This window comes from Cryptomeria japonica, chromosome 2, assembly GCF_030272615.1.
Source record: "Cryptomeria japonica chromosome 2, Sugi_1.0, whole genome shotgun sequence".
NCBI classification, from domain to species: domain Eukaryota; kingdom Viridiplantae; phylum Streptophyta; class Pinopsida; order Cupressales; family Cupressaceae; genus Cryptomeria; species Cryptomeria japonica.
In genome coordinates, this window is record NC_081406.1 from 60,799,090 (window position 1) to 60,809,530 (window position 10,441).

Below are 10,441 nucleotides of genomic sequence, written 5' to 3' on the forward strand. Positions count from 1 at the left end.
TACTAATCAATGCATGCAGGATGCAGCCTATGTGTGTTTGTTTGGGTAGATCGGAGAACTAGACTAAACTGACTGCCCAAACTAATGGAAGAAATGTTAGTAAGAAGAAATGAGACAGAGGACAATTAGAGACGAAGAAAAACTTGCTTTCACTAATGCACTTTGTAGGTGAGAACCTTTATTTTAATGTAGCAAAATGGATGCATAGCATCATGGCATTGAAGACCAGAGCTGAAACGCGACCCTTTTTGCAAAAGACAGACACATCGCACACAAGGAATGAGTGAAGCATCCTAGGGTGCATACATCAAGAATCAAGGTATGTGCAGCGTTCACAAAGAGAACGTACTTATCACAGACACCCAATGATATAGTTGCCTCAGTTTGTGACAAACAATCCACAAACAGCAATCACAACAAAAAAGAAAGGGACCATGAACCATCCCGGTCACTCTAAATCACTCAGTGACATCATCGAGCAACATAGGAACATGATCGAAAATAAATCAATAAATGATAAGACTCTCTAATTCCAACAAGTCAAACAAACATCTTGATCTTCATTGTCAAAAGTTGAAAGTGTTGATAGGACGATCATGCTGTCTGGTTTCAGGGATGCGGCACCCCGTCTAAGATAGGACACAGTCTGGTTTCGAGTATACCACACCCTGGATAAGACCCATGATAGTAATGACAAGGACAAATGATATTGATGTTGATGTTCGATTGATATGACAATTGTGATCAGTTTGAATGTCTGGTTTGATTGAAAAGTTCATCTATTTATGCATGATTTCATTAAAGAACAATGTGTGATTGCATGTCATTGGAGGTATGCTCAGCGATCTGTCTATGCACAAAGGGGATATTGTTTTGTTTTTCTTTTCGAGTTTTTACAATTTTTTTGTGTTCATTTTTTTCAAGACTTTATTTGATTTTTTAGGGATTATTTCAGGACATTTTTTTTATTTTTAGGGATTATTTCAGGACATTTTTTGATATTTATGTTTTTTTTTTCAAGACATTAATTGATTTTTAGAGATTTTTTCCAGGACATTTTATGATTTTTAGGGATTTTTTCAAGACATTATTTGATTTTTAGGGATTTTTTCAAGACATTTTAGCTGAAAATGAACACATGATTTTTTTGATGTTTTTGAATGTTTTCAAGATTTTTTTCAATTTTTTTGATTATTTCAGGACATTTTTCAATTTTTATGATTTTTTCAAGACATTTTTCAATTTTTATGATTATTTCAGGACATTTTTCAATTTTTATGATAATTTTAGGACATTTTTCAATTTTTATGATTTTTGCCCTCAGTGTCTAGCAAGACGAGGAATATGACAAGTGAAAAAATAGGCTTGCTGAAATGATGGTGGATAGAGGGAAGACAAAGGCCTTTTATCATGGAGACAATACGGATGCAATTTTCAAGGGCTATGGCATGATGGGACAAGAGACTGGATATGACAATGTAAAGCAGTGACATGGCATGAGGGACATGTCAAGAGGTTTTTGAAACCATGTTTAAATTTTGCATCCTTATGTAAGTTCAAGATCAAGGAATGAAAAAGGGTGTATGGATAGTGATAAGATATGGATAGGATAAGCAAGACCAAGAATGAATAAGGGACATGGACTGAAGGTCAGGATAGGATACGGGATAGTGGCAAAAAGTTCCAATAAGCTAGGGAATATGGATGAAAAGTTATAATAAGCAAATGGATAAAGACCAAAAGCTATGATAGACTAAAAGTTGCAAACAAGATGCATGATGCTCATGATGATCCTCAGCCTTGTCAAGATCAAAGGTGGAAAGAGGAAATGGACATGAGGGACAATAAGATAATGGAGGGTAATGATAGGGGTTCAATAGGATAATGGAACAATGAAGGACAAAAGGATATGATAGGATAAAACATGTCCCCAAGTATTGTATGCAAGAAGTTCATAGATTACGCATGACACTTGTTTGCCAGGTTTTCATCACAGTACTTGCCCAAGGCGCCTGTTTGCCAAGTTTTCACTAGTGGACGAATTATTTTTTCTTTACTTTTTTTTTTCTTTTTCTTTTTTTTTTTCTCACTTTTTATTTTTATTTTTTGTATTTTGACTTTTTCAATAGAAGATAGACACATGATAGGGGATGGAAGAAGGACTCAAGCATCTTTTTTTTTGTTTTTGTTTTGGATAGTAGCCTTGAAAAAAAATGGACCATGACCTTTAAAAGTATGCTCAAAGATGTTGGTAGGATAAGGAAATGGAAAAAGAGATGAAATTAAGGCAAGGATTTATGCAAAGGATGGGATCAAAGGGATCGAATGATGGAAAATATGCATTGGATAATGGATAGGGTATTGGAAGAATTGGGCTTCACTGGATAGAAATGTTGGCAAGATTGACATTGGCACACACCTTGAGGGGTGATGGACTGATGGAGGAAAAATGTATTTTGGATATTGAGATTTGGATGGAGGAATAGCTAGGGATTTGTGGACATAAGGACCCAAAATGGAAGAAGGAGGTGATGGAGGAACAAATTTGAGAGGGTTGGATGGAGGAATAGAAACTTTGGATGCCAAGTTGGATGTTTCTTTAGGCTTTTGTGCTTCAAGGAGCCGCTTAGGGATCCACATGGTTTTTGATTTTTCATGCTTTTGTGGGTCCTTGGAGTGCATTGCTAACACAAGGGATTTAGGAACCCATATATATTTTGACTTTGCTTTATTTTGCTCAGTGGGCCTTTGTGGCCTTTTGGATATTTCTTTTTCTTTATAGATCATATTGTTCTTTGTTTTGACATGTCGATTATATTGGACATGTTGATCCTTGAATACATGTGGATTACTAGACTTATGACTTTTATACTTGGCATCCAAATTGCTTGGAGGAGGAAAGGAATGCATGGATGGATATGAATGAAATGGACTTCTTTTGGATTGATGAAATTTACTCAAGGATGTGTGCCTTTTCTGACCTTGCATAGAGAATGAAGGGATATAAGGACCTAAGATGGATGGAAAGTATGATGGGGAAGGTGTATGTTTTGATTTTGATGGAGGGATACCAACGTCTTGAGAGTGAGTTGTGTAGACATGACCCTTAAGATCTTCTTTGATATGGAGGGGTTCTTTCTTATGAAGATCTACTTCTTTGCCTTTATGAATATCTTGACTTGTAGGATACTCTTTTCTTTGGGAAGAAGACGCGAGTCTATTATGAGGTGGATATGATATGAGAGAAATAATGAGATCTTGAAGTGGATCAGATTGCACCAAAGTGGAAGAACCCATTATGCATGTCGAGGGTTCATGAACATCTTGCACTAACACATTAGAATCATGAGGGGGATTAGGATCATGAGGGGGACTAGGATTGTGTAGTGGACATTGTTCAATGACAGGCTCTTCAAGAGATGGAATGGGAGAAATAATGGGGTCATCAAAAGAAATGGGATCTTGGAGTGTATATGGAGCATTAAGACAAGTAGATGGAGGAACAAAAGGATCTTGTGGAGGATTTGAAGGAATAATTTGATCTTGACAAGGAGGAAGATCATTGGAATCCTCTTTAAAGGTGCATTGCTCTTGACTTTTAATGGGATCATCGGAAAGGATGGAAGGGATATCTTGATCTTTCTTAGGAAGTGGAATGCCAATGGGATTTGAAAGGACATGTTTTTTATGAAATGGAAGGGGATCGTTTGGGATTGGATGGACTGGGATATCTTGATCTTGCTTGGGGCATGGAGTGTCAATAGGACTTTGGATAGGATGGACAAGAATAGGGGAATCATCGTGAGTGTCTGGGAAGATGGGATCTTGGTCAACAATTGGATGGGATGATAAGGTTTCAAGATCTTGATCTTGATCTATTTCAAGACATGTTTCTGCATGCTCTAAATTATCCTCTTGACATGGGGTTGGACTTTGGATATGCATGGAGGATTTTGGCAAGGGATTAATGCTTTGGCACGAAGGGGATGGAATTTGAATAGGACTCTCTAAAACAGGTAATGGCAATAAATTCCATGGTGGCATTGGGTCTTGTATTTCTGAAACATGACAAGGATGTGCATCATGAGTTGAATTATCTTGGCAATCAATTTTGGATAGCCCTTGGATAATTGCATCCTTGGGTGTATTATTTGATGAGGACAATATGGAAGGTTCTTGGGAAACTTCTAAAGGTGTAGGGATAGATGCCACTGGAGAGTCCAGTTGTTTGTGGGGGGATGAGGCATTGCTAGACATAAGTGTATTATCTTGATCTTCCTCAAAGAACTCACTTGGTAATTTCCTTAAGAGCATTGCAATAAAGCCACCTTTCTTTCAAGGTTTTGACATGGTTGTATCTGGAATTTGAACTTGTTTGGAAAGGAGTTGGTTTGATGTCATGTTTTGATATTGGACTTGGTTCAATTATTCTGACATGTTTGAAACTTGGCCTGGTGTGGGCTGCAACCTTTGTTTTTGAATGTTTGGTTGTGGTTGTTGACATTGATATGTTGGTTGAACTTGTTGATATTCCACCATTGGTTGAACTATTTGTTGACATTGTATAGTTGGTTGGACATATTGTTGAAATTGGACCATTGGTTGCGTTGGTTGAATATGTTGGACCCTTGGTTGTATATGTTGGAAATGTTGGAGCTATTGAACAATTGGTTGTGATGGTTGAAAATATGATTGATAGTAAACACATTCTTGTTCTTGTTGTGAAGGCACGTAATGTTGTTGTCTCTATTCTTGAAATTGTTTCATCATCTCTATTTGGTAGAGGAGAGCTGGTATGTCTGATCGTTCAAGAAGAGATCTTACATCAATTGGCTCAATCTTTGGATTTCGACTTGGAAATTTTTGAAACATTTTAGATGTTTGTGATCTATTCTTCTCAATGTTTTTCACTTTTTGTTCCAAAATCTCCTTTTCTTGAGCTAGTTTCTCCTCTAGTTTTTGTATTTGGACATTTACATCATTATGATAAGTTTGATCAATATTGCCTTGTTGTTGGGTTGGATATAATTGTGATTGCCTTGGATTAAAATTTGATTGCATTGTCGATTGATACGTCAAACTTTGTTGCATCATTGGTGCTTGGAACCTTGTTTCAATAGACATGTCACTATGCAATGTTTTTGGGATTTTTTATTTTAAAAGGATGATGTATGATATGCAACTAAATGCAACCTAAATAAATGAAAATGCAATCTATGGCAAGAATGCAACCTATGTTTTTGTTGTTTTTTCAAGATTTTGACAAACTCATGAATGCAATTCTAAAAATGAGACCCTTAGGAAATTGAAATGATGTCTAGACCTCAAAGGACAAAAGGACCAAGTGACAAAAGGACAAAATGACAATGTCTCCACTATATGCTTGGATACTAAGCTAGGTTTGACCAAATGACATTGATGACAAAAAGACAAAAGTTTGATAAGGTCTAGACTTCCTAACAATGACTTAGGGTTTATTCAAAGATTTGGATTACTCAAGTATGACAAAACCTAGTTTTGACACTATATGCAAAGGGACAATTACTCTACAAATGACCCTAAAATGATATGATAATGACCTAAGCTTAATGAAGAGACCTAGGGTATGCAAATGTGACCTAATGTTATGAGGACAAAGATGCAAATGCAAATGTATGACAATGTTAATCTAAGACAAAACCTAAGGTTGAATTATGAAATGGTATTACTCTAATGCAAGAGGACACATGCAAATGGATGACCCTTATTGATATGCAAAGGAGTATGACCTAGGTGAAACCTAACCTTGGTACTTGACAATGACTTTGCAAAATGCAAACCTAGGATGAACCTAATGTTGGACATGCAATATGACCCCTCAGTGAGGACCTAATAATGACATGCAAGGGGACACCTAAATGAGAACCTAATAAGGACATGCAAATGGACACCTAAATGAAATGGACCAAGTGGAATGCAAGAATGATGCTCTAAGCCCTAAGTATGGACAATGAAGGACCTAAATCTAAGTGACATGAATGTTGAGACAAGATTTTGAAAAATGTTTGACAACCATGTTTGAAGGTGTTTTGAACTTTGTTGGATGAAATACTCTTGTGTTTAACCTTGTTTTGAATCAATTTGTCTTGTTTTTGAAATGAGACACAACTCAACTTTTCACAAGCAAAGAAGACAAGATATTTTAACTTAGACTCAAGACAATCATGCTCATTCACACATTTCTTATGGTAGGTAAGGATAGTAGGTACTTGAGAGGTAGACTCATTATGAGATTCAAGGAGAATACAAAGATGCTTGACCCCAAGGGCTCCCCTCCACGACACTCACTTCTCAGGGCAGCCAAGCATCAGTCCCCATGGAAATCTCCCCATGGAAAACTTAGTATCTCTTCCAAGTATCTGAACTCCTCCTTCTCAAGCAACTAGAAAGATTTTGGCCTCTAAATACAAGGTGTTTAATAAGGATTTCCGTTAAGCGCTACTCCTTGGTGTCACTCAAGGATGATTGAGACACAGGCCCACCAAGATACCAAACAAATGTAGTCGCACAAGCATGATTTAGACCATGAGGCCCTACTTAGATGTTGATATGAGAAAGAGTCCAAGGGTCATCACTTCCCAAGTAACTACAATTCCCACATAACCCTTCCTTCAAAGCTTTCACCCATCAGGTATTTATTTATAGTGAGTTAGAATGCCAAGGTACTCTAGCTGTGCTCACTTTGGGTCATTCCCTTCTCACGATTGTCACTTGCTTGCAAAAGAAAGCAAATGGTCAGGAAGGTAGGCCCTCTAAAGGTAACAAACAATCCAAAACATGAGAATGGTATCAAAGATCTGGATTTCTGATCACCCTAAGAAGGATGAGAGCATACTCTCCTACTCCAATGTCAAACTCAACAAGCAAAGTGAAGACATGTTCATTCCATCCTACTTAGCAAACATACTAGGTGCCTAATTATGAATTACAAACACAAAGTTTGGTTGGAATATAAGGCAACCTGCAAAATCACTAAGTTAGAAGTTTGATTTGTTTGGTCTTTGATTGGCTAACTTGCATAATATTTGTTAGCAGTTTCATTCTTAGCCTTCGTCACACGTAATGCCAAGGTGCTGCACAGAGAATCAGTACCAAAGAAAACCAGAATATAAGAACAGAATGCAAAACAAAGTAATTTGCAATTAAAAACACTGATTTTCACCTCTGTTCTGGCCTTACACAGGCGCAGAATGTCTTGACATAGGCGCAGAATGCCTTGACACAGGCACAAAATTGCTTACACAGGTGCAGATCCCTTCTACACAGGCACAGTTTTTTTTTTGTTTTTTTTTTTATTTTTTTTTTTTACACAAGCGCGGAATGAACCAACAGAGGCGCAAAACCCATCAAGATGCGCCTGTGTACCTTACATAGGCACATAATGCCTTCACATAGGCACAAAAGTGCGCAGAAAGCTCCGAGTGGCTCTGTTTCTTCAGTTTTTCACCTGCAAATTAGCTCAAAAGGCACTCAAAAGCATGGTTAGATGGTTAGTTCATGTTGGGTTCACCAATTACTGTACATAGGAATTTGGAAATCATCAAAGCAATACTAATTAAACTAGCTCAATCATGAAAACTCAATTGCAATGATAAGAAAACCTACAAACATTCAATAGAGATATGGAAATGAAACACTCAATTCAAATGCAAACCATCGCAAATGTGAATATCTCCTCCAGAAATCTCCATTGTCCTTCTTTCTCCTTCAAATTACTTTGTTTTGTGGATCTCACCTTCAAGTGCATAAGTATAATATGAAAGCAAGATTGACAAGACAAGACGACAGCATAAGGGTACTAGAAGCGTGATTGATTCAGGGATTCGAAAATGTGATTAATTCATTTTTGAAAAAATTCATCCAATTTATAGACAAATTGGAGAGATGACAAGATTAGCATGAGGAGATTTGAAAGGAAATTTCAAATCAAGAATGACAAATATGACAAATTATGACAAAATCGACACTTCCTATGCAAAATTGATTGATTGATAATTATGACAAATTATGACAAATTGCTATGTCAGAATTGATTGATTGACAAACTATGAAAAATTATGACAAATTTGCTATGTCATTCCCTTGAAATTAAGAGAAAATAGAAAATTAGATGAATTAGAAATTAGGAAATTAGGAAATTAGAAAATTGATGAAAATTAGAAAATTAGGAATTAGGAGAAATTAGTAAATTGGAAAATTAGGTAAATTAATTAATAGTTTTTCATTCATTAATTAATTCACAAAGGGAGGAGGAATTAGTTAGCCAATTAAATAAATATTTAATTGCGACAAGAAGACTTAGGATAAATAAATAAATTATTTAACCTAGAGGGAAAATGACAACAAGATTAAATGAATAAATCATAAATCCTAGAAGATGAATTAGAAATGCAAGGACGACAATTAGGTCTTGACATAGGATCGATTTGATCATGATTTTGACTTGATAAAAGACCAATGTTGATAAATGATTTGATTGATAAATGCACCAATTGACGAGGAACAATGACTAATTGATCTAAATTGGCATGATTGAGAAGGACGATAATTGATGACAAATCGATCACAAGATTGAAAATGACAATGATTGATGACAAATTGATCGCCAGATGACAAGATTGAAAATGACAATGATCGATGACAAATCAATCGCAAGATGACAAGATTGAAAAGAGGACAAAACCCTAATTAGGATTGACAATGTCCAAAATGATGACAAATGAACACGCACCTTGATGCGACAGGATAAGATCAACCAAAATCATGACTGAAGATTGTTATTGACAAGACCAAATTTGAAAGCGAGATAAATGAAGAATGGAGAAGAAGGACTCGATGCTCACAAATTAGAAATTCCAAGTGCACAACATAGAAGAAATGTTAATACGACTCAAAAACCCTAAAATAAGGCAATGCGCCAATGTTAAAGTATGACTTCGCAAGCATTGACCAGTTTTAGACGTCTACAAGCATCATTCCACCACGCAATCCAACCAGTGTGACGATGAGGCCTTGGTTATAAATTCCAAACCTTTTGAATGTGGGCCATCGTGGCTTGATGATGCAAGAGAGACTTGTTGAGGTAGAACTACATCTTGGAAGGAAGTTACCTAGCTCGTTGTTGTTCAATGCTAAACTTTATGGGGAAATGATTGGACATCATCACATCAAGAAGAGGAGTGATGGGCAGATGTTGATCTTTAGAAAAAGAAAAAAAATATTGCATAGTTATCATAGCATGATCAATCCTTTTAAAAATTATATCAGAGCTAGCTCTGAAATTAGACCAAGTGTGTTAGACCCCACCAAGGAGGTGGTGGTTTGTGTTGGGATTGAAAAGACCCAACTTATTATGCATATAGTACCAGGCTTCCCTCTTGCCAACTATCCATTGAAAAGGCAAAATTCCATCCTTATCGGTCACCACCTCAACCATATTGAAGTCTCCACACATGACCCAAGTTGCAGGTGGCAGATTGTCAGCAATCCAACACCATAGGTGTGATCTATCAACCACATCATTGGGAGTATAAACATTAACAATCCAAACGGAATGATTATCAGTTGACAAAAAAACCCATACAATGTGTTGTATGGGATCAAAACTCTGAGAAATAACTACACAGAGACAACGAGGTGAAATGAGAGTAGCAACTCCACCTCGACTAGCTTCATGTTGGGAAGCAAAAACAAGGCTATCCAGCCAAATAACACAACATGCAACAGTGAGCATGAAACTAGCAATTTCAACTTCCTAAAGGTAGAGAACATCCAAGCCTACAACACGTTGATGAACATCTCGAACAAAATATTTTCTGGTGAGGTTTGTGAGACCTCAAACATTCCATGAGATGTAGTTCATAAATAATCTTGCATATCATACTTGTCCCCAAGAGAGGAGAAGCTATTGCGCAAAAAATATGAACTGAGACCAAGAAGAGAGTTCCTACCGAAAATACCTCATCATTTTTTCTGAACCACCATCTGCAATCTCAGCATGCCCATAAGGGTTGTGAGAATAGCGCAGAGAGTGTGGAGCAGAAATAGCAAGCGCAGTCTGAAGAGTGTGAACCCAGGGAGTCAAGCAACACCCTCAGAAGAATCCTTCCCCTGCTAGTCAGGGTTTGAAACTGAAGTAGACGATGTAGAGACTGCTTGGGCAGATGGTGTCTGCGTAGGATGCTCCATCATCGACTAGAAACTTGAACTGACAGGTGGCTTTTGGGTTGAAGCCACAAAGTTTTTGCCTTTGCGAACTACAGTGGTCCATTCATACTTCCTAGCTCCCTCCACAAGTAGAGAGTCGGTCTCCTTAACAAGGGGTTTTATTTTCGGAATAGCCAAGGGACAATCCCTGATTTTGTGTTCTACTGACTGGCATTGATAACACATGTTGGGAAGG